This window comes from Lemur catta, chromosome 5 (genome assembly GCF_020740605.2).
Source record: "Lemur catta isolate mLemCat1 chromosome 5, mLemCat1.pri, whole genome shotgun sequence".
Classification (NCBI taxonomy): Eukaryota; Metazoa; Chordata; class Mammalia; order Primates; family Lemuridae; genus Lemur; species Lemur catta.
The window spans coordinates 53,734,577-53,756,469 of NC_059132.1; the positions used below are offsets into that span (position 1 = coordinate 53,734,577).

Consider the following 21,893-nt stretch of genomic DNA (forward strand, 5'->3'; position numbering starts at 1 on the left):
ACTTCCCTGCGTTAGATCAGCACAGCTAAAATTTTATTTCCTTTAGTTATTTGTGAAGGACTGCTCCCAGGTTGGGAGTATTACTGGGTAATCATAGGAATTGCCTTCTTAGGAGGTTCCTTCCACTTGCTTGCAAGGATAATGCCAATTCCTTTTCTTAGGAAGGAAGGAAGGAGGGAAGGAGGGAGGGAGGGAAGGGAAAAAAGAAAAGAAAGAAAGAAGGAAAAAAGGAAAGAAGAAAAGAAGGAAAGAAAGAAGGAAGGAAGGAAGGAAAGAAAGAAAGAAAGAAAGAAAGAAAGAAAGAAAGAAAGAAAGAAAGAAAGAAAGAAAGAAAGAAAGAAAGAAAGAAAGAAAGTAAGTTAGTTGGTTTGTTTTATTAAGCAACTTCTACAAACTAGACCCTGCACAAGGTGCTTTAGGTCTACTACTTCTTTTATTCTTGGGAGCAATCTTATAATGGGTGGATATTATTATACATATTTTACAGATGAGAAAACTGAGACTCAGAGAAGACAGATAATGTGGTTGTGGCCACACAGCTAGCTAATAAATGGCAGAGCTGATACTCCAAACTCTAGAAGTCTTATTCTTAGCACAGGACTACATTTCCCACCTAGATTAATTTCTTAATCCCTGTACTATGGTATCTACCATTCTAGAACATATAGGAATTTGCTAGAGGGTATAATTTTTCTGCTCCTATTGGCTTTATGGAGAAGGAGTATTTTTCATGTAAGAAAATAAAATATAAATGTTTAGTCCATTGACAATTGAAAAAACTCCATTTTTTCATGGAATTGGACATCATAAATGAGAGCCATCTTATCAAAATAAGCAAAAGTACTATACCCACAGGTAATAAAAAGCAAAAGCTGGCCCACTGAAGATTTATTTTGCAACTGATTCAGATTAAGTGCAGAGAAAATTTAGCTTAAGGACTATACCAGAGGCCACTCATCCACTAATACTCATTCTCCCCATTTTTAATAATGGACCTCCTAAGTTGTACCTGGGCACAGCCCCTCAGCTGTAGACTACATTTCCCAGGCTCCCTTGCAGGTTGATGTGGCCATGTGATCAAGTTGTAGCCAATGGGATATGAGCAGAAGGCTGAGTACCATTTCCAGGTCATCCCCAGGGAAAGAACCCAAGCCCACCCACCTGGCTCTTTTCCTCTTTCCTGCTGGCTGCAGCTGTGGCTGCTGCCTTGGACCCAGCCCTAGCCTGCTGACCTCTGGACTGTTACATAAGAGAAAAAGAAACTTCAATCCTGTTTACATCACTGTTGTTTGGGATCTTTCTGTTTTAATACCTTAGCCTGTGCCCTAACAATACAGGGGCTCAGGACTTTCAGCTGACAGTACTGCTGGCAGGACTCAGGGCATACACTTAAATTGTGACTTATTCAAGTCTCTTGTCCAATTGATGTGGGGTATTTTGGTTTGGTTTGGTTTTTTCTTTTTTAGAGAAAGAGTCTCACTGTGTTGCCCAGGCTGGTCTCAAATTCCTGGCCTCAAGTGACCCTGCCTTTTTGGCCTCCCAAAGTGCTGGGATTATGGGTGTGAGCCACTGGACCTGGCCTGAGTTTTTAATTATATGTCAGTCGACTTACCAATCAGTTAATATTTCTGGGTATCTGCTCCATTAAAGACATTGCCCTTGCCCCTAAGATAAACATAGGTCCCCAACTTACAATGGTCCAACTCATTATTTTCGGCTTTACCATGGAGCAAAAGCAACAGTTATTCAGTAGGAACCATATTTTGAGTACCCACACAATCATTCTGTTTTTCACCTACAGTACAATATTCAATAAATTACATAAGATATTCAACACTTTATTATGAAATAGACTTTGTGTTAAATGAGTTTGCCCAACTATAGGTTATTGTAAGAATTCTGAGCACGTTTAAGGCAAGCTGGATTAAGCTATGATGTTTGGCAGGTTAGGTGTATTAAATGCATTTACAATTTAACATATTTTTGACTCACAATGGGTTTATTGGGACATTGCCCCATAGTAAGTTGAGGAGCATCTGTATATAACATTATCCGGCCCTCAAAGTTTATCCTTTAGCCACGAAGACCAAACAGACACAAAAATACCAAGAAGCAGTGCTACACATTGTTAACCTCTACACAAGTGACACTGATGGTGAGCATAGAGCCATGCAACTTAAACTTTCATCACTAACACTCTTCTAGGCCCAAGGGGCCTCCCAGCAAGATGGTGTGACATTTGAATCCATTTTGACTTTTTCTATCACTCGTTCACCCTCTACTTCAAATTCTCCAATTATGAAATGGTCCCAATGTGACTATCAATGTCCTCATCCCTTTGACTTTACGACTTGGGCTTCCCAGCCTCTCCAAAATGTTAAATATCTTCCCCTCTCTGTTCCTAGAGTACACAAAAATGGGCCCAACCCATTGCATATTTTGTTTTTAAGTCATGCATTACCAATGTTGCAGATAATCTCTCAGCACTTCTGTTCCTGCCACCCAAATAGCAAATCTTCCTGTGTTGTCCTATTGGCCCGTGCTGTGCCTCATGCTCAATGGATGCTTCTAGGAGCCAGAGAAAAGTGGCTGTGTGAATCAGCTGGGCAGCAAAACTAGAAAAGGAACAGATAGGCGGGACTGAACAAAATCAGGAGTCAGGTGGATGAAATGAGGAGGAATACAGATTGATTTTCATCGTATGTCACCGGCAAGTGAATCTGGAGCTGGATTTTAAAACTAATCGGTTGTTTCATTGTTCACTAAAGCAGAGGGTAATGTCTGTCCACAATATCGGCCAACATTAAATAAAACACACACAGACGTAAAATGGAGTTACATTTATCCCTTTGGATTATTACATCTCCAAGCCAGTTATGTGGGGGAACTGGAGGCATTTCTAAATGATACGTGAATTTCAGAGTGGTCTCCATCTAGCTCTGAGGGAGCCATGTGTGATGCAGAGAAAAGAGAATTTGATTTCATGTTAGAGGAGCTGCTCGACTACTTACTACAAATCTAAGTTATCAAGTGACAGTATTTTCATGTCTAAAAATGGAACAGTTGGCCGGGCGCGGTGGCTCACGCCTGTAATCCTAGCACTCTGGGAGGCCGAGGCGGGTGGATGGCTCGAGGTCAGGAGTTCGAGACCAGTCTGAGTGAGACCCCGTCTCTACTAAAAATAGAAAGAAATTATCTGGCCAACTAAAAATATATATAGCAAAAAAAAATTAGCCGGGCATGGTGGCTCATGCCTGTAGTCCCAGCTACTCGGGAGGCTGAGGCAGTAGGATCGCTTAAGCCTAGGAGTGTGAGGTTGCTGTGAGCTAGGCTGACGCCACGGCACTCACTCTAGCCTGGGCAACAAAGTGAGACTCTGTCTCAAAAAAAAAAATAAATAAATAAAAATAAAAATGGAACAGCAATGGAGGGGTTCTCTGTAAGTTCCTCATTCAATGACAGTGCCTAGCACACTGTTTGACCCAGAGTAACTGATCCGGAGTTGCTAACTCAATCAGCAATGGACATCTTAAAAATGCTAACATTTGTTCTAAAATGAAAATAAGAACCTAAAGTAACACAGAATATGATGTATAAACTAAAAACATGATTCCTACTGGGTGTGGTGGCTCACCCCTGCAATCCCAGCAATTTGGGAGGCCAAGGCAGGAGGATCGATTGAGGCCAGGAGTTCAAGACCAGCCTGAGCAAGAGTTAGACCCTGTCTCAACAAAAAAATAGAATTAGCCAGGCATGGTGGCGTGTGCCTGTAGTCCCAGCTACTTAGGAGGCTGAGGCAGGAGGATCGCTGAGTCGAGGAGTCTGAGGTTGCTCTGAGCTATGATGACGCCACCGCACTCTAGCCCAGGGCAACAAACAGAGCAAGACTATGTCAAGAAGAAGAAGAAAAAGAAGAAGAAGGAGAAGGAGGAGGAGGAGGAGGAGGAGGGAGGAGGAGGAGGAGGAGGAGGAGGAGGAGGAGGAGGCGGAAGAGAAGAAGGAGAAGGAGAAGGAGAAGGAGAAAAGAAAAGAAAAGAAAATGATTCCTGGGTAGAAACCTACCTCCTCTGAAAAGGACAGATTTCAGAAAACATGAGAAAACGGGCAGAGCCTCAGCACGAAGTGACAGAGAAAGGTGTAGGATGCTCTGAAACCAGAGGCGATCTCCGAGGACACGAACCCAGGAAAGGATAAGAATAATTCACTGAGTTCTTCTAGGAGCAGGACAGTGGGGCAGCCTTGGCCTAACAGACTTGATGGGCGGCAGGGATTACTTTCATCCGCAGATGAGGGAGGGGCCTTGTGGAACTTGGTTGGTGACCAAGGTTGAGGAGCACCACGAGGAAAGCCTATGAAGGGGGACTGGAAAGCGGTGCAAAAGCCAGAGTTAATTGCATAAAAAGGAGTATGCAATTCTGTATACCTGTCACTTGCTGAAGAGTTGCGGAGTTGGCCCCAGGAAACTTCCGTATGTTGCATGAAATCACTTTGAAGGCTGACTGAGCATTTGCAGTGTTTCAGACATGCCAGCTTTGGCGAGGGGTGGGGGACCGCTGGGGGCAGTGACCTACATTGTATGCGGACGGAAAAGAACTAGAACTCCAAAGGCACAGATAGCAGAGCCCTGGGAGTCTCCTTATGTCATCCCTTTTCCAGGGACACTCCCGCATACCTGTGCTAGCAAACACTCCAGATTTGGCTCTCTGGGCCCATTCTGAGCCTGTGTCATCCCTGGACTTGTAGACTTTAAAACCTTTTTCCTAATTATATAAAGGGTCAGGGCACCTGGGTTTTACTAGGCCTCCCCTCACTTGGATATAGCAGTTTTGCCACGGTGGAAATATCCACCCTGGCCAGTGGGTAAACAGCCCACAGAACAGAAAGATGACTTCCTCCCAGGGACTCGGGAGCTCCTGATAGTTAGAGAAGAAGAGAGGGAAGAAATTCCTTCCCTGAGCCCCTGACTTCAAGGCCATGGCCACATCTATGATAAAGGTGTTTTTGCTTTGCTTTCTCTAGAGAATCAGGCAGAAATCCCACCCCATCCCACCACACTAGCCTCCAGCTTGAGAGCAGAGCTGGGCCTGCCTCCCGCAAGCCCACGCCCGGGGAACAGGGCAGGACAAGGAACCTCTCAGGGCAGTGATTTCTCTGCAGGTCCCGACCTTCCCTTTCACGCGCCTCCAGTCCTGCATCCCGCACAGCAGCCACACCCCGTCCTCCCCCAGCCGTCCCTGGAGGAGGGGAGACAGCAGGGACAGCAAACCCAGGCAGAGCTGCAGTTTGACCCCCACGGGGCGGCCAGATGGCCCGTTTCTGCCTGTGTTTCCTTAGGAGGCACCGAGAGGGAAGGTCTGTCGCTGCAGGCAAATCACCAGCCTCGCTCTCACCACCCACTTGCAGCAGGACTGGAAGTCACAGCGCACGGTGCACTCTTGATTCCCTGGACACACGAAAAGCTCAGAGCCATTTATTTTCCTTTACTTAATCTTCGCTTTTCACCACCAGGACAGCGTGAAGTCTGAAAACCTGTGCTCAGCACAAGACAAAACAGAGAGGAAGAAACCGGCACAGAATGTTTTCTCCAGTGTGCTGCCTGGTGAGCCCGGCCTTGGCTTTGACATGTGCTGGAGGTGTGGTGTCCAAAGTAAACCTTTTGAACTGTTTTTTTGGAACCTCCAAAAAGACCCTGAACATCAAAGGGGATCCAATCCCCCATGAGGTGCATTGCAGGCATCGTTAAGCATTTTTGCATGAATCCAACACCTTCTGAAAAAGAAAGGAAACCCAAACTCAAAGCACATGGCCAGCCCGTGGCCCTGACCGCAGGCAGCCCCAAGCACATGCTCACCACATGGCCTCGCCTGGCTCGGTGGAATCAAACCCTACAGAGGTTCCGGGGCTCTCCCATGGCCAGAGCCGCTCTCTGTGCCCTCCCGGGCCAGGAAACAATGGGGCCGCTTGTTGGAGCAGCCTCACGACCCCGGCCCAGCCTGCCTCGGGGGAGCCCACGCAAGCTCTGGCTGCAGTCATGAGGGGAGCCCTGCTGGGCCGCCCCACCCCAAAGCCAGGGCGGGGTGCAGTCTGGGGCTGAATAGGGAGTCCTGTGTGAGTCCTTGGCACCGCGCCCAGAAAGCCACACCAGCATCGATGGCTTGGCGGAGAATTCCAGGCCCTGAAAGAAGGCAGAACAGGAAGCAGCTCCAGAGTCTTCAGACCCTTCTGTCATCTCTCCTCGTGGATTCATTCAGTTCACCACAGGCAGCTATGGCGATGGGCTGAGCAGGAGCTGAAACTTCAGAGGCCACCGCTGCCCAGAAGCTCCTAGAAACTGATGAGATGTTCTCCTCTTGACCTGCCCGAGCAGGCAGGCGTTTGCAGGCCCTTAGCCACCAGCCGTGCTAGCTACAGAGCGGCAGCTGGCCACAATCGTTTGAGGGCGGAGGGGAGGGGACCTGGAGGTCACTTGTGTCCTTTCCAGCCCCGAGCAACAACCTGCAAAGTACTAGGGAGACACCGATCCTAAGATTTCACTGGAAGTACATGGAACAGTTTTTAAAACATGATGCTATCATTCTTGGCAATTGCCTTTTTTAAAGTCATCTTCTCTGGTAAGCAAAGTTCTAGATTTAGGAAAAGGAAAAGATTTAAAACTGCAAATGTAACGTGATTGGTAAGAGCTTTAATTAGCAGTTCAAAAACTGCCCACATTCTGAGTTTTTAATTAATAGGCACAATTTCCACTGCATTCTACTTCAATAGGAGCTATATAAAACCAGTGAGTGGGTGACATTGTTCCATTCAAAAAAGAACTAGAAGAAGATGGGAGGGAGCTGAATTAGGAGGAACAGGGAAGGCAAATGAACTGTTTCTGCCCGTATAGATGAACTAAGTTAGACCTTTATAAATAAACACTGTTACCTACACCTCTCACTGGAAGCCCTTCAGCCTATAACCAGTCAACTCCCTGAACCATTTTAACACCTTGACACCCTGAAATGTGGACCAAACACTGGGGATCCCAGTCATTCCACACATGCCCACTGAGCATGTTACATGCCAGGCACCAGGCAAGTACCAAGGACACCAAGATGAAAGAGTTGGTCCCCACCCTCCAAGGAACTCATAGTCGTATCAAGATAATCACATAAGGGGAAAAAAGTGCCGTCTGAGTAGACCACAAGCAACTCAAAGGCAGAAACACCATTTCATTCATTCTCGTGCTCCCACCGCCCAGCCAGGGTCTAAGCAGAGTAGGCAGTTGTTAAATGTTTGTTGAATGATGACAGGTGAATGACGTGTGCAAAGCAGGGCATGATCCACGCTGCTAGGATGAGTGAAACCCAGATGCCATTTCCTGGCCCTCTGAGGCCTGACTGCACCAGCAGCCCTCCATGGTGTCTGTCCCAACTGCTCAGAACCCACAGTTGTTCAATATTTTTATGATTGCCCGCTGGGAGAAAGGTGGAAATCTCAAACGGATCTCCAAGACCAAATGAGAGTCCCTCAAACGGAAGAGCTAGGAAGGGTGCTGGACACGGAGACCAGCACAGGCGAAAGCACGGAGCCCTGGGCTTTGCCAGACAAGGTGGGGAGTTACGAAGAGGGAGGCTGGGCTGACACACAGGGGCCTCATCCCCCAGAGCCTCGCCTGTGCACGGCTGTTCAGCCCCTAACCTGGGGTGATGAAGAGTCACCAGAAGGCCTTCATCAGAAAGGGACCCGACCACCTCGATGGAGAAAGAGACAGATCTGGGAAAGGAGTCATGTTGGAAGGCTTTAGAAAGGGGCAGTGGGACAATGTGAGAGGTGAGCAGTCAGGCGCTGGCAGCTGTTGGAGGGGATGCACGGATATGGGAGTATTTGGGAAGTGGGCTCTCCTCACGCAAGATGGAGGAACCTATGGGACATGGAAGATGAGAGAAGACAGCTCGGGCAACTGGGAGGTGGGGGCTCCCCTAATATGATAGGAAAGCAGCCCAGGTGGGTTGGGGCAGGAGAAGTGCTAGGTGTTCCATGGCACTTGCTGCTTTTGCCATGACAGATGGAGCCACCAGTGTGGGTTCTAGCTCTTCCAGAGCTCAGGCAGATCTGTCCTAGACAGGGCGACCTCTCTTCATCTGGGATTCCCATGGGGTGTTCATCCACTGTCTCACAAATACACACACACACACACACACACACACACACACACACACTCACTCACACACACACTCCAGAGACTTCAGGATGCGGCATCCCCCTGATAAGAACATTTCCATGTTTGACGAAAACCTGATGCTAATTCAGAAGACGCCACGGAAAACAGTGCACAATTAGAAGGCGGCGATGACACTGATGAGTTGAAGTTATGATAAAGCCAGCTCCAGGAACACTGCCAAATAGGGAGAAATGCTCAAGCTTCATTTCTCGTGTATGTTCCAAAGAGCTCAGAAAGAAACCCTGGTGTTCTCAATAACCTCAAGGAACCTTTTCCCCTTTTAAAGAAGAAAAGAAATTTAAAAAGAAACCTCCTTAGAACACATCATCAAAGCCTCTGTCTATGCTCAGTGGTGCAGTCTAAACCACCAGCAGGCTTCTGAAACACAGAGATGGTCCGACCAGACATCTATCTACCTGTTGGATTCCAAACATGAAATCCTGAACAATCAAAAGACAGGTCACCTTGTTATCTCCTTCCCTTCAGATACTTTTCTTGTGGTCCTGGCTTCCCCAAGGGCCAAGCAATTCTTACTAAACCTTCCCATCTATCAACCTACCCTGGATCCAGTGACACTCCTATCTGGTACACACTGTAATTTCCAGGTGGGGAATAAAGTCCCTGCCAAATATCCAAGCCTGTATTGTTGTAGCATAGCCAAAGAGATCTTCATGGTCAACTAGATCTCCCACCTGACCTGCCTGGGAATTAAGTCAGTCCTATTAGTCTCATTTTACTCCCTGGCAGGGGCATGGAGAGAATTGGCAACTTGCATGAGACACTGCAGCAAATTGGCTGTAAGAGCTCAGCCTTAGGATAGGTGTTCCCAGTTAGGATGGTCAGGAATCCCTGCCATTTAGAGAAATGAGTTCTCACCATCCTTGTGAAGGGGGACATCTGCATGTGCATCACTGTGCCAACTACTAAACTCCCTCCAGTTCAAATATAGGCTGGACACCAAGGCCAGCCCAAGTGAACTGCCCCAGAAGAAGCACAGACACTGTGAGGGTCACAGGGTCCTTAGCTCAGCGAGATCATGTGTGTTACAAATATAGCTGATACTCGTTCGAGGTAGTTCTCTTCTATAAAGCCACTCAGAACTCTGACTTAGTGAATGCTGAACCATTGCTCCTAGGGGAAGTACAGGTTTAGGGTTCTGTGAGTCTCTGATCACAATGTTTTTATCAACTGATCAATCTATAACCTTGTTTTATGTGTGTTTCTCTTAAAAGACACTTTATGTAATATATACTGTTGATTCATTAGTGTTGAACTCATGGCCAACAGCACCATAATTCATGGCTGAATGAAGCTTATCTAACACACATATTTTCTCGGAAAGGCACATCATGGCCTTCTGGCTTTTAGGGACACTAGACAATACTTCAGCACTATGCATTGGGACCATTTTAAACAGTGAACTCACTAACAAAAAGCATAAAAATGTGAAAAACATGGCACTCAATAGATCACAAAGAGGACACTTGGCTGGGAACAGTGGCTCATACCTATAATCCTAGCACTCTGGGAGGCTGAGGTGGGGGGGATTGCTTGACCTCAGGAGTTCGAGACCAGCCTGAGCAAGAGCGAGACTTCATCTCTACAAAAAATAGAAACATTAGCCAGGCGTGGTGGTGTGAGCCTATAATCCCAGTTACTCAGGAGGCTGAGGCAGGAGGATCACTTGAGCCCAGGAGTTTGAGGTTGCAGTGGGCTATGATGATGCCACAGCACTCTAGCAGGGGGGACAGAGCAAGACTCTGTCTCAAACAAAAACACTTGTTTACAGGATGAGCTGAAACCAGAAAGCAGAGAGTCACCTTGCTCCCCCTCAGCTGGGAATGTGCCCACTCTGCTCACATCCACAAATGACTGAGGGCACTGAGAGTATTGATTTGGGGGTTACAAATAAATATTAGCAAGTAGGCAAATCTGCACACACATGACCTACAAATAATGAGAGTCAGCTATAGGTTGTGCTGGAACTCCTTCCTGTAGCCCAGCTATTTCCTGCAGGGAATCGAGGCTGGATGCCTAAATACAACATCCTTTAAGGCAGTGAGTCTTCAAGGTCACTCAAGCCACTTTCATTTGGGGGGATGTTAGTATATGTTACAAAACAAAAAGTTTAAAATGCAGTATATGTTAAGTGTTTATATTTGACACATTAATATTTTTAACTCACAACACGAATATGATGCAACATAATGGGTGCTGGTCATAAGACAACTAAAGGATTTTAAAAATATTAATTCATAGATCATCACAGACAGTGTGGTCTGATGAAGAAAAAGCACGAGTTTTAAGTTACATTCTGACTCCATCCGGGCCTTTCTGTGTCTGCAATCGCCAGTGAACGGAATCCCAGTGTCTACATTGGAGGCCCTTCGTGAACATGGGGCTCTGGCCATACGAGCCTCCCAGGTGCCCCCTGCAGAGACTTGTAAATGAATGACGAGCAAGGTCTCCTCGAGGAGTTGCTTATTCCTTCTCCAGTTCACGGTGCAGTTAAAAGAACCCATTGTTTTACCTGCTGGAGGAATGGACAGACACAGAGATCCTCAGAAGGGAAGAGATCAGGGCACAGGAAAGAAGCCGGTTCAACAGAAGCCTGAGTTGAGACCCTGGGCTGTGTGATTGACTATGAGTCACGTTCTGTCTCCAAGCCCCACTTTCCTCACCTGCAGTTTGAAGATGCTTTAGACCAGGGGTTACCAAATATTTCCTGGAAAGGTCCAGATAGTATTTTAGGCTTCATGGACTAAGAGCCAAAACCAAGCATAGTTGTAGGTCCTTATATGACAAGAAACAAAAAAGATTTCCATGCATTTTTTTCAACTATTTAAAAACAGAAAAGCAATTGTTAGCTCCTGGGCTGTACAAAAGGAGGAGGCAGCGGCCGGATTTGACTCGTGGGATGTGGTCTGCCCATCCGGCCTCAACGCAGCTCAGCGCTGCCCAGTGGAACTTTCTGCAATGATGGAAATGTTTACATCTGCACCGTGGCTATGGAGCTCTTGAAATATGCTTTGTGTGACTGAGGAACCGAATTTTTAGTTTAATTTCATTTCAATTAATTTACATCGAAATAAGTGCATGTGGCTAGCGCTAAGCACAGCTTTAAACCTTCTGTCCATGTCTTCGGGCCCTAATATTTTACGGTTCTACAGTTCACTGCCTTCAAGAGCTTCTGTCTTATGAAATCGGCAAAGGTGGACAGGATTTGGTGATTTTGTTCTTGCGATTCCTTTGGCCTGCACTGACTTTCTCGTCTCTGGTTTTCTACAGTGTTCCTGGTCTGCCTGACTCATTCTAACACTGAATTCCCAACTGTGCAGGGCGGCATGCCGTGGAGCCACAACAAACTCAGACGGGTGCTCTGGAGTATTTGCAATGTGAAGAAAACACTTGCTATTCAGCATTATCAGATGGTGCACGGACTACAAGCTCAAACTCTAAGGCTACCAGCTTAGCATGGATGCAACAGTTCATGTAGTACCGCTGCTGGGTCACAGCTTTATCATCAGTGCTGCTTCTTTCAATGACATCCTATCTTTGCAAAGCCGGATTTTCAACACTCGCAGCGATAAAAAGCAAGAACTGCCTAAGAATCAACACAGGACAAAAGACGAGGATGGTGGTGTCCAATCTGATTTCAAAGTTCCCTTAGAGCATGACTTTTTCCCCTTTCCTTCTCACTCCCTCTAAAATTGTGCCTCTCTATTTCTCTAATCCACAGAGTTCAACAAGGTGCTTTACAAAATTTGCAACACCAGTTAGTCCCGATGAGAACCAAGCAAAGTTTCTGTGCCAAATCTGGCGGAGGCAAGATTATGAGAAAACCCTGTTGAAGTACTTATCGAATGTAAACCAGGTTCCCCTGGTTCCCTCCTCCCCGGCAGGAGGGTCTTTGTTTGTTTTATTTTCAGGACCTTTAGAAGAAGTTTTTGTTTTGTTTGTGTCTTCGATGATTAACTCCACCCCACCCCACCCCACAGCTGACCAGTGCCCTTTATTCCAGCTTTTTGAAAAAAATGGGAAGAAACCTGGTTCTGAACTCTGGCCAACGGCCTTCCTACTAGGGAGTGACAGTCTGTCATATCTATCTGATCATCCCTCCCAGCCAGCCAGGAGCCCTTTCTCACTGTCCCTGCAGTCACAGAGAGCTTAAGGCATGACCTGCCATCTTTACAATATTCTTTTCAGCTCCCAGAGTTCTCTCCTGTTTGGCTGCTGTCTGCGTAAAGAATATTGAACCTGAAATGTTAGCATTTTTTCCATTTTGATCACGGGGAAAAGCTGGGAAGGAGAGTAAGTGCTGTAGGGAACAATGCATAGAGTTTGTGTCTTGTTTTTCCCCTGTGTCATCTGCAACCTGCCATCCAAGCTGGGGGCTCTGTGCGGGCCACCTTGTCCATCCCTCTGCCAATTTTCAAAGCAGCTCAAGGGCTTTGTCGGGCTTGCAGTGAAACCTCTATGATGGGGCTGCCATTGCGTCCTCGCCCCGTAGAGCCTGGGCCACAGAGAGACACATTGCACCACCAGGTCAGGTTTTCTGAGGTTCTACTTTTAAACTGGTTTTTCTTGGCTGAGACTCAACCCACTTTTCTTAGCCTCTTCTGTATCATCCTGGGGGGATATCTCTCTTTGCCACTAAAAACAAAAGACCACAACATCCTTTTTACTAGAGGTAAAAACCTCCAGTCCTATTAAAACACCTCAGAATTCTAGCAATATCCACTGATGGACTGGTGGCGGCCGAGGGTGGTAGGGGAGGTATAGAGATTTCTCCTGTACAGAAACAAAGTCCTTATACTTTAAAAATGAAAGGGCAACCGGATGACCTTCTCACTCTGAGATTCAACGATTCTATAGGCAGCTCTGGCAGGTTTCTTAGGTTCTCTCTGCTGTGTGACTGTGGACAAATTCTGCAACCCCCTTGCACTTCCCCACCCTCCATCTGGTTCGACACAGGGAACCCACTGTGGGCCCAGCAATATTCTAGGTGCCATGGCCAGAAACACAAGCAAGGCCCAGTTCTTGTCCCCAAGGAGCTCAAAGAAGGGGTAAGAAACAGATCCATGAAAAATAACTCTAAGTGTTGTCCAGGGATGTAGCAAAAAAGTCAGGGAACTCTAAAGAGAGGCCGTTCCTGGCAGGGTGACCGCGGCCGTCCAGGAGCACGGGACGCAGTGGGAAGACACCTCTAGCTGAGGAAAGCGTGAGCACAGTGGACACGTGTGACGCATCCAAGGATGAGCAAAGGGCAGCATTTCTCAGCCTCTTAGTTTGTCTCCTGGCTCTAGGCTTCCCCCTTCAATCCTTTCTTTACTCCAAGCCAGAGCAATCTCTCTAAAATTCGGTTCTCCTAAAACCCTTTGGAAGCTAGTCTTCGCTTGGTTTGGAAAGCACGAGACAGCCTGTCCACACCCCCCGCCCTCCTGCCTCGACTATTCAACCAATGCTCTGCAGCCGCCACTCTGTTCCCATCGCCACGCCTTTGGTCCTCCAGGACTTAGCCTGGGGTCGCCTCCAGTGGGAAGTTTTTCCTGACTCCCAAGGCCGGGTTAGGTGTTTCCCCTAAGTGTCCCCTAAGTGTCCTGCAGCACACAGCAGGCTGCATGGTAACGGCCTACTTACTTGTCTGTGCCCCACAGGACTGTTGGGGACACATGAATAGGGACTCAGTAAATATCTGTGGAAGGGAGGGAGGCAGGAAGAATGGAATCCTCAGAACCCTTAACTGTAAGAAATGAACTAAGGAAGAACTAGTAAAAGAGCTTGGAAAGAGAAATGAAAACTATGGGGGGAAAGTTGTATCATTCCAGCAAAGCAGAGAGGGCTTGAAGTAGGGGCTCCTCTCGCTGTGAGTGACGCTCCAGAGAAATCAGATCGGCAATGGTTAAAGCTGAGTTTCTTTGCACCCACCGCCTTTTTTTTGACCATGGACCTCTTTAGCAGTCTGAGGAAGCTTATGAATCTTTTCTCCAAATACTACTGTTAAATATATAAAAGACACACATGGTACTAAATAACACTACTTATACTGAAATATCATTATCAAAATATTAAAACACACTCTAGCCATAAATGTGCTTCTTTATTAACGCATTAAGTAACAAGATCTAGCAGTAGGTCCATAAACTGAGGTAATTTCTCAGTAGTGATAAAAGAAAGCAATTCTTCAAGGTGTCTGCAGTAACCGTAACGTGATACTGAAATATCTGTGGGTACTATTAACGCTACCAGGGTTTGTTGCCCGGCTCATAATTGAAGGAATGTGAAATTTCAGTGATAGGTTAATGAAAACAAAGTATTTTCCCCATCCAGATTCAGAGCCCCCGGGTTAGGAACCCCTACCCAATCCTCAGACTGGCAATGAGGTCCTCACTGACTCTTGCCAGAGCAATCGCAAGCAAGTGACGGAGGCAGGAGCCTGAGCGAAACGAATGAGAGGAGAGGAAGGGGAGCCCTTGATTATAGGCTCCTTTTTGCAGACATTTTTGTGGCCAAATACATGAAACGGCTTGGAGTAGCTTGAAGGAGAAGAAATGTCAAGGGGATATAGAAATAGAACATGCCATCTCCTTGTGACCCAAAAAGTAATGTCAGGAACGAGGCTAAATCACTGTTGGAAGTAGTTCCCGCATCGTGCACAGAGGGCAATGGATCAGGCCGGGGAGTTATTAGAACCGTTTTTAGCAACGCAGGGAGATTGCAATGATCTGCATAGCCTCAGAGTCAGAATTGCAGGAAAGAAAAGACAATTGATACCACAGGATTCTTTTTCTCTGAAACGTAACTCACTGTTGTTGTTTGGAAGAGGACAGACAATGGGTCGATTTTGGTGTCAGTCTGAGATTTCCACCGTCCATGTCATGCTGATTGTAGAAAGGTCCATAAAAAGAATTCTTCCAGTCTACGGGAAAGACGGAGTCTCCCAAACACCTGCCTCCGATACAGCCTTTCTTGTACAGAAAACACACAGTCAAAGGCCAACAAAAGTTATTTAACCTAATGTTTTCCCGGGTCAAGAATGAAAACTAGCAACAGCAGTTGATTTCTGAGGCATCAGATCCCAGAAAAAAAAAAACACTTGCATAAAGGAGACAGATACAAAATTCAAGAACACAGCCCAGCAGACCAACAGTTATTAACAACAAGCAAAACAAAAATAGAGAAAGTTGAGGGCTCTTAATACCCACCCTTTTCTAGCCAAAGACCAAAAAGAAAAAAAGGTTCCTGATATCGGACAGAGCAGCAGGAGTTTCCTGCGAGTTTTGGGAGGAAGTGGGGAGAAGCAAAGCTGTGTAGATATGCAAATGCCCTATTCAAATCCAGCCTTCGTTTTCCCAAAACTGAAGGTAATTAAGCGGTTAGAGAACTGCTGTTGCGCCTCCTCTTCCCCTCAGAAACAATGGCAGATTTGTTGGCTAGTTGACTTCATCCGGCCTAACCCGGACCAAGATAAATCCAATTAAACGTCCACTGACACAAAAACCAGAGCTCGTGTGACACTGGGCATGACCAACACAGAGTAGGGGGGGTGGGGAAGCTGGAATTCTTGAGCAACGCTTTATACTCTGAGGCTGGAACTCATCTGAGGTCTCTGGGCTCTAGTGGAGCCTAAAGGAACAATTACACCATAACTGAACATTGATAATTGAGCATTGTTTATGATGCTTCTCTGTGCAAGTTTAAAGCCCTTTGCACAAGGGACCTCCACCAGCCTCTCCGCACCTCTGCGCTCCCCCCGCCGGCAGCCAGACCGTACTATCAGCCCGCATTCCAACTCAAGGGTGAGTGAGTAGAGGGATTTATTCAAGGTCACCCAGCAGACGGAGGCCGAGCCCTGGGTAACACGAACGCCCAACCTTGTGTCTTCTCGTTCGCGGTGCTGTTTATCTCAAACTGTGAGTTTCAGGGAAATTGCATAAAAGCAGCTCTTTTTCCAAGAGTATTCAAGGTGATCCCCTATGAGACCTTCCTGGAAATCTCAGAGGATCTAACACAGGGGTTAAGAAAAAAGATCACACACTCCAAACCTAACAGCTCAGGTTTCTAACACCCCACCCTCCAGCTGCACAGAATAAACCAACTCTGGATTCCTGGAGACAATGTGGATTGAACACCATGTGTAAACTGGAGAATTACATGCTCCTAAGGAACAGGAGACTCTGTCAACCCTCAGCTTTCAGGTAACTCCAGATCTCAAGGATCAAGTCCCCAGCAAAGCACAGGGGTACTTTGCTCCCAAGAGCTCCGCAGAACCTCGCTGGGATTCACAGCTCACTTGGGAGATTAATAGCACCCTCATTCAGCACTCTCCGCTCCATTTAGTAATCAGTGTGTCCTGCAGAAGCACAAACAAGTGAAGCTCCTGCTCTTAAGAGCCCAGCTCAGGGAAGGGGAGATGAGGCCAGCCAGCTGTCAGGCGAGGATTTCGGGAGGACTTTGCTCCGGCTTGGCACAGATGCTTTGTGCCCAGAACTGAGGGTTCCCGTCCTGCAGCTGTGAACTCTGACTCACCTGCCCGCAGCAAATTTGCTCTGTGGGGCAGAGTACCAATTTAATGAGAGCCCGAGAAACAAACATAGCTGTTAGAGTCTCTCCCAGTGAAAGGACAGCTGAATGTGGGAGGAAAGGGGCAGGAGGCGAGGACAGGTGTCCTCACCTGGAGGTTCCACCTGCCATTGTTTTCTCCCTTGTCTCTGCTCATTTTCTCTGAAAGTCACCCAGAAGCCAGGGTGCCTGGAGGATTTAATACCTCTGCCATCGGGCTGCCTGTGGACCCGTGTCGTCTGCCCAGGACGCGCAAGCACTAACAGCCACACTGCTTTTCAAAGGCAGTATCTACGGGCTCTGCTTTTGCCTGAAGCCAATGCCATTTTGATTATATAAAAATGTCCATGAGGTCCTATGGGCTAAGGTCTCAAATGGAATTAAAATAAAGAACAAAAAGAGATGCTAGCTACTGCCCAAACATACAGATTACAAGGTGCACGGCTGAGGTCAGCTGCAGGTTGGAGCAGGCTATTTATGGCCAGCCCTCCCTCACAGTCGGTTTAGTTCAGTCGTGCCCCAAATAATGACATTTTGGGCAACGAGGGACCACACAGACTACAGTGATCACATAATACTATAATACATATTTTTACTGCACCTTTTCTGTGTTTAGATACACAAATACTCACCACTGTATTACAGTTGCCTGCGGTATTCAGCACAGTAACACACGGTACAGGTTTGTAGCCTGGGAACAGCACGTGATACCACCCAGCCTAGGTGTATAGTGGGCTACACCAGCTAGGTGTGTGTCAGTGCACTCCGCGATGGCCACACAGCAACAAATTACCCAGCGACACACTTCTCAGAACATATCCTCATTGTTAAGCGACTCATGACTGTACGTAGCACGCACCATAGAATGGAAGCGGCCAGAGGGAACCAACTCTTATTTTCACCATCTGCTATTGTGAAATAAAATGGTCTGGGGCGGTGGCTCACACCTGTAATCCTAGCACTCTGGGAGGCCGAGGCAGGAGGGTCGCTTGAGCTCAGGAGTTTGAGACCAGCCTGAGCAAGAGCAAGACCCCATCTCTACTAAAAATAGAAATATTAGCCGGATGTGGGGGCTCACGCCTGTAGTCCCAGCTACTGGAGAGGCTGAGGCAGGAGGATCGTATGAGCCCAGGAGTTTGAGGTTGCTGTGAGCTACGATGGCACCACTGCACTTTAGCAAGGGTGACAGAGCCAGACCCTGTCTCAAAAAAAAAAGTCACCTGGAGGCATTTACAGAATGATGACTCAACATGCATTATGGGGTCCTTTCTCAGGAGAAATGGGGTGGAACCGTTCCACTCGGTTCTCACCCCCTTCACCCCAGAGGGACATTGCCAAGGGACTCCTGTGCCTCCTAGAGGCCTCTTCAACTCTGCCAGTCTCCCACGGAGGCCACCCCCACACTTACCTTCCCCACCCTCGCACAGGTGGAAGGGCCCAGAGAAGAAACAGTGGCCCACAGCTGTGCTCCAGATCCAGGACATGGGTCCAGCAGAAGCCACTCTGCTCCACTCTGGTCCCTGGACTCCTGCCCAACCCAGCACGCGGCCCTGGACTTCCAGTGCCCTGTGCCCTCTCACCCTTCCTCCTGCTTCAGCCCCAGCGCCTCCCTCTGCTGGCCACGCCCTTCTTGTCTTGCTCTTCCAAGAGACCAGGAAGATTCTCTCAGGACAGCCAGCCCTCATCCTAGGCGTTAGATCCCCAACACCCCAGGGACCTGCTTTCCCTGACCATTCCTTCCCTGCATCTCTATTCTGGCCCTTAAAATGTGCACTCCTCATGGGTGTGGGCACGAGGGGAGTCCCCTTCCAGCTGCCTTTCCTCCTTCCTGCTCAGCCAGCCAGGGCCAAGTCCTCTCCATGGCCATGGTTCAAACGCACTCATTCCTTCTTTCCCCCAAGCCATCTGGCCTACACCTCCCTGTCTCTGGAACTGGGAGCTCTCAGATGTCAGCAGTAATCTTTGACCACATCTGATAATAACCTGTTCTCATTTCTCATTCACCTTTAACTCTATGAAACATTTCACAATTTGGTAACACCCACCCCACCCCCATCCCCTGATGTCCCCATTTTGATGTCTGTGGTACTCTGTCCTCCTGGGTTTATTTCTACCTGGGCATTTCCCTTCTGTCTCCTTTGCTGGTCCTCTCCCAAGGGTAGGAGCAGGAGGGTGAGCCATCCCTGGGACTCACATTATCCCTCATCCTCATGCTTTTCTCGTCAATCACCTGCTCTGAAATATCCCACTAGTCCTTGCTGCTGCTAGAACAAAGTACCAATCTGTTATCCCACCCAGCCATTGAGGTCTTCCATATGACCCCAGCAGCCGACTTAGTCCCCCACTCTCTCCCCGTACTCCAGCCAGGCTGCTCGCTGCCACCCTGCACCACAGCTGTGAACACTTTCATCAACTCCAAGGCTCTACCTCAAAGATGTCTCTTCTACCCAACTCTTCTCTACCCAAATCCTACTCCTATTTCAAAGTCCAGATAAACTCTCATCTTGTCCCCACTTGCGTTACTAATACACAGAAAACAGAGAAGGCATCTTACACTCTTGTATATCCCCTCAAACACAAGGTGTATATATGGAAGCCAAACATACAAAAGGCATTACACAAACTCATCTACCAAATATCAGCTTAATCCATACATCCCATTGTCTTGACCATGACAGCAACAAACAAAATGTGACATACAGTTTTGTTCAAACATTGCTTACTTCGCAAACATTGGTAATCATAATGTCTATTGTCATACATTATGGTTTTCATTTCACAGGTTTAGGTGGACAGATTCAGTACTACATAGACCCATTTGTTTCCTCCTACTTATTGGCAGGGATTGGGGGAAACTGTCATAGCCAGTGGCAGTGGCCTATGCTTGCATCATGGCTTATCTGAGATGGTGATTAACAGGCTTTTCCTTTGTTTACAAAAATAGAGCACTTTGTTAAAGCATCTAAGTTTACACACCCAATAACATTACCCCAAACACTGTCAAAAAGACAACAGTGGTGTAGCTTACTGTTAGAGAAAGCAAGAATCTAAGAAAAAACTTAGTATCTTTCTTACTCATGTTTCTTAATAACTTAATCCAAACTTGCCTTATTTCACACATTGATTAAAATCTCACTCTGCAAACCACAGCTGCTATCGTCCCTGTATCCACTCTCTTCTTTAGTAACAGAGCCCTCAATTTTTAGCAGGCCATGGTCCAGCTACCTTCCAGCTATATATGGCCTGTAACTGCGACCAACCAAGAGGAGAGAAGCAGAAAGGCCTTGGGCAGCTTCTGGGAAGCACCTGCAGGGAAGGAGCGCTGCCTCCTTTACCCCTTCCTCCTTCCTGAGGGCCAAATACAAATGGATCGGACCCTGTGAGCCCACTGGGCCATGAGTGGAAGCACATCTGAAGGGAGGTAGAAGAACCAAAGAGAAGGAGCCTGGTCCTTGAATTTTACAGGGTAGCCACGCTAGCCCTGTAACACCTGCCTCCAGAGCTCATTTCATGAGACATAAATAAATATCTACCTATTTAAGTCATTGTTATTAAGAGTTTTCATTATGCATGACTAAACCTAATCTTACCTGATTACCTGCCTGAGAGTCAAAACTTAGAACTTCCAGAAACTCTATAACAAAATCCTGCCAATATCTATGTATCCAGCTTGGCTTCAAAGGTCCATGTGTACGTCCATTCCTCTCTTTGTATATTTAGTGGATCCATGGCTCTTTTCAACAGAACAGACTAAAATTGCTATTATTGTCATTCCCCAACTTTGTTCTTCTTTTGTGAGTTTCTCTGCCCAGAGGAAAGGGAGGCTGAGTGGAGTCGTGGAACACACAGGCAGCGTGGAATAAGAGAGGCATAAGTCAATTCTCATCTCTGCCCTTGATGAGCCATGTGACCCTGAGTAAATGACATCTTGTATTCAAAAGATGGGGTGAGTAATTTCCATTTTAATCATCAAAACCCTGTTGGGGTTGCTGTGAGAATTAAGTGACATAAATATGGTAAAGAGTCTGGCCAGTGTCTGACACATAGAGCAGGTGCAATAAATGCTTGTGAAATCTAGAAGGAAAGAATCTCAACCACAGAACACACAGCTCTCAAGTGATTAACTTCTAATCAAGTAATAAACCATTTCCTTTCTGAAGCAGAGAGAGGAACTGTGCCCCTCCCACCAGGTATGATGGTCTTTTGCACAGGCCTGAATACTGAGGCCATCAGCTCCCCACCAGGCAGTGAAGACCCAAGAGGAGCCCAAGACAAGAGCTATCCTCTGGTGCGAGTTAAAGGGTATGGCCAAGACAGCCACCGACAATCCTCCCAACTTTGTACACACATGAGCATGCCACTCCTCACAGTGAGAGGGGGACCATTCCCGTGCCCTTGGGACTTGCTTTGACCAATAGAAAGCAGCAGAGTAGCAGTGTGACTTGCAGGCCTAGGTAAAAGGCCTTGCTGGTTCTCTGTGAAGCCAGCCACCAAGTAAAGAAGCTTACGCTAGATGACTTATGGAACGATGAGAGAACTCTGGAAGATGGTGACATGGAAGAAAACCGAAGCCTCCAGTCAACAGCCAGCACCAAGGCCCCAGACAACAACCCTCCTGATGCTCCAGCCCCAGGCAACTCCTAGATGAATAAACCACTGCAGCAGACATAGGAGGAGCACAGCATCATAGCTGCCCTCCAAAACTGTGAGAAATAATAAGTTACTAAGTTTGGGGATGATTTGTTACACAGCACTAAGTAACTGATACAAAAGAGTCACCTCCATGGTTCTTAGACAGGACACAGGATCCACCATCTCAACGCCTCCTTCCAGGAAATGCCCAAGCCTGTGACCTCAGTCAGAGAAGATACTTACCTGTCATTTCAGCCACCTCAGCTTAAACATACTTACTTATCCCTGCTTACCCATCCTCTTTGAGGTAACCGCTTTAGCGTGTCCTTTGAACTCATTTTCATTATTCTTTTCTATCTCATGTGTTACCATTAAGATGGCAAATAAGAAATCACTTACAGGGAAGAACCATGAAGCTAACCCAGGCCCCAATAGGGAGTCTGGATAGTTCCTCACCATCAGTTTCACTACAGTTCCTCACATCAATTTCACTACAGTT

General features: G+C 47.1%; 1 long non-coding RNA gene across 4 annotated transcripts in view; it reads right to left on the reverse strand.

Moving 5' to 3' along the window:
- LOC123638290 overlaps positions 1-18,252 on the reverse strand; it is a 49,252-nt gene extending 31,000 nt beyond the window's left edge. Inside the window, exon 1 of one of the 4 annotated variants that reach the window (XR_006735295.1) lies at positions 18,171-18,252. This is a non-coding gene — a long non-coding RNA (uncharacterized LOC123638290). Of the gene's footprint in view, positions 1-2,461; positions 2,499-15,007; positions 15,155-15,405; positions 15,673-18,170 lie in introns of those variants that run through there. The other 3 variants (XR_006735294.1, XR_006735293.1, XR_006735296.1) reach the window with 3 other exon arrangements.
- Positions 18,253-21,893: the final 3,641 nt, after the last annotated feature.